Below are 3,914 nucleotides of genomic sequence, written 5' to 3' on the forward strand. Positions count from 1 at the left end.
GATATTTTGTAAGCATGGGTAAGCAGCGCCACCTACTGCTCACAAATCTAAAATAAACACCCCATCTACAAGCCACTGCTTCACATGAGAGACTCTAACAGTTAAGAAATAAGCAAACGACCATCAGTTTTTATTAAAATGAAACAGCACTGCTTTATCAGTCATATTTAAGACAAGCTACACAGACATACTGTACACTCTAAAAAATGCTGGGTTAAATACAACCCAGTGCTGGGTAAAATAGGGACAAACCCAGCAATTGGGTTGTTTTGACCCAGCAGTTGGGTTACTACCCAGGAGGTTGGGTTAAACATTTAACCCAACCACTGGGTCAAAACAACCCAATTGCTGGGTTTGTCCCTATTTTACCCAGCACTGGGTTGTATTTAACCCAGCATTTTTTAGAGAGTATATATAACCTTAGCATAAACAAATAGGAAACTGTCATAAACCTAAAAACTCTGCTCTGCTATTCTGCTCAGAATAGTACTCAGTCTATCCTTTTTGGACCACTGAATCGTCACTTTATGATGCATAAAAAAAGCTTATACAAACAGGAAAGGCTGAGATGGTTATTGTAGCCTTTTCCAGTCTTTACAATATTGTACGCAATACTTAATGCACTATTTGCGGTTTCTCAGCTTACAGGAAAATACAGTATATTTAGTTTTTACACTATTCTCCAAGAGTAATGCATATCGTTGTTGTGTAAGGTATGTAGATAAAGTAAACTCATAAAACTAATTTTCAACTATAATGTAAATTTAGTGTTTTTCTCATAAGTTCATTTTTTAAAAGCATATAATTTCATGAAATGTTAGATCATAATTTGCCATGCCACCAGTATGCAACTTTTATGATTGCATTCTGTAAAGGCCATCATAAGTAATGAGCTTTTCTGGTCAGTTCACAGGGGGGCAGTTCTGTTCCCGGTCTCTCCCCCACACAAACGCACTCATGGGGCACAGGTTAATTCGGAAAAAATGAGCTGCAAGAATATGCCACCCCTTCACAAAACCTGTGGTATCAGAGTCTGCTAATGAAACTGACAGAAGAAAGTCACCACACACTCACTTTATAATGAGGCTCTCAGACACACACCTGGCCTTAGAAAACCTGCCTCATTAATAGCGAGAATGATTAATCAGTCTATGATACACCCTCTCAGTCTTGCACACATTCTCCACTTTAAAGGCTATTTGAATTTTTATGAATAGGGTAAAATATCATACTGTGTAATTTTGCCAAACTACTTACTAAGCAAAGAGTATTAGGGCATTATGAACACCATTAATGATATATACCATGGTTAAAGAGTCAAAATAAAATGTACAGTACAGGTGCATCTCAATAAATTAGAATGTCGTGGAAAAGTTCATTTATTTCAGTAATTCAACTCAAATTGTGAAACTCGTTATGGTAACTGAGATTATTTTGTTTATGATACCTTGATCCTAATGCTATAAAAATATTTATTTGTTCGATCTAATCATGCCTTCAGCCATCATCGAGTGTCATCAAAAGTCATCATGCTCACAAAGTCCTTGTAGAGAATGACATTTTTATCAGGATCAACAGCTGCAGACGGCATTTCATCCATCTCTTCCTGTGTGAAGGGCTCTACTTCAAAAGAAAGAAAGAAAAATGAAAAACTTCTGAATTACTGAACTTGACATCTTTGTGGATTCCTTGTATTGTTAAATCGTCTGACAAATGAGTATTGCACACTGATTTCAAAATATCAGAAGCCTATACTAAAATACAAACCACTATTTCCAATAGTTACACATGAACATACCTTCTTATGTTAAATATTTGGTCAGTTCCTCTGGTTCCAAGTGTCCTTTTTTCTGTTGATCTAACTAACACCTTTAAAAAGAAATAACAGCACCATTACATTAATTCATTCCATTGGTCTAAGGTCTTCATCCTTATATCCAAATTAAAGTTTTTGAAGTTTTTTTTTCTCTGTAGTGCATTCAAGGTAAATTCAAACAACAAAACAAGAATAGCAAAAATATTTAGTTATCAGAGCATTAGGCACCTCAAAGGCCTGAAGGAGCAGGTCTTCTGTTATAGGACGGAACCTGCAATAAAAAAGAAACAGAGCTAAAATTGTCACCAATGGACTTTTCAATAAAAAATTTATAATGTGGTTCATCTAGGTTTCACAGCTTAAAACACTTTATTGCAACATATAAGCATTGCTGTTAATAGTGTTCATCGTTTGTTTGATTACGTCATTAACTGAATTTTACCGTACATTTCTTCCATATGTACATCAATTTGACAGTCACCACTGATAAAATACTACTAAATATACTGTAGAAACGTAATTTTCTGTAAAGCTGCTTTGCATCATGAAAAGCGCTATACAAATAAACTTGAATTGAATTGAATTTAACTTTATTTAAGAATTTTTAGCATATTGTTTGGGCATATCTGATCTTGTCCCGTGCATGTTTTCGGAGGTAAAAGTTTTAAATGTCTTAAAAGTTGTACATTGTTTGTTAAATGTGCACACTGACAAGGTGCTCTATGACCAGTGTTATTTTAGAATTATTTTTATATAACTTTAAAGTATTTCTAATATTTTCAATTAACTTTTAGTTTAAAATTTAGTTGAAGTTTTAGTATTTTTAATGTGCATTTGCACATTTTTAATCATTAAAAAAAAAATGTTTTTATTTAACTTTAATGTATTTTTAGTTTAGTAATTTTAGTACTTCAGCTTTTTTATTTTATTTAGTTGTCAAGGCAAGTTTTTTCATTCAAGTTCTCTTTTTTTATCTAATGCTTACTTTATTTTAGTTTCAGCTTTATTTCTATTACCAAAATGATTTTTAGCAGTTTTCGTTTCAATGAACAATAACAACTCGATCAGTTGTTGCAGTAAAAAAAAAAAAATGGTGTATATCAGAATTCTCTGTGATCACATGATTGTAATTTATGAAATAATTTACATTTTAAATAGCAAAATGGCCATATTAGACATAACACCATTTAGAAAAAAATTATAATTTCCATTAAAAACAATCTGTTTTGGCAGGGATGTCTAATTATTTGTAATTTTGCAAAAAGCTCAAGATTATTATAATTTATCCAATTGATCCTAATCACTTCACTCCAGGGGCGGATCTAGAAAAAAAATGTTAGGCTGGCAAAGGGGTGGCATGGGGTCTATGAGGGGTGGCAACACCAAAGCAAGCCCCCATGCATAGTTTTTGGGGATTTATGGTCTGACATACACAGTTGTGTTCACAAATATTGTATTACCATTAAGTAATCATCTATACAGTTTAAAATGAAAAATAAATAACAACATTTCAATATTCATCATGGCACCAAGTCAATGCACAATATAAAAAAACTTCAACAGGTTATAAATGTTTCTGAGCTTTTATCACCAAAGAAGACATGCGGTTCTATTAAAATGACATAAGCTACTTAGATGGTATAATCACGTTTAGTGCAAGTTTAAGAGCAACAAAAACTTTTGAATTTCCTAACATTAGAAAGAAATACAATAACATCAAAGCACTGAAACTGGATCAGTTTTGAAAACAATGTTTGATTTTCTGTTATTAACAGAGGTGGGAATGTCTGTAATTGCCCAGAACAAACTCTATCAACCATATACTCTAGCAAAACCCCAGCAACTGCATAGCAAGAGCCTAGCAACCAACTAGCGACACTTTAGCAAACATCGCGAACATCTAACTGACCAAACCATTTACGTTTTTTAAACAAGACTTTGAAACAAGCCAGCATACATTTGTCTTTCAAACTTTTCAATCTAGTTATTACAGTTTTTCTTACAGGGTTAAAAAAAACAAACAAAAAAACTGCTTACACACATTTTCAAAACTTTGCCTACAAATCCAAGAATTGCACACACAAAATGCAAAATGCCT

The sequence above is a fragment of the Sinocyclocheilus anshuiensis genome, unplaced genomic scaffold, assembly GCF_001515605.1.
Source record: "Sinocyclocheilus anshuiensis isolate Anshui unplaced genomic scaffold, SAMN03320099.WGS_v1.1 scaffold222, whole genome shotgun sequence".
Lineage (NCBI taxonomy): Eukaryota > Metazoa > Chordata > Actinopteri > Cypriniformes > Cyprinidae > Sinocyclocheilus > Sinocyclocheilus anshuiensis.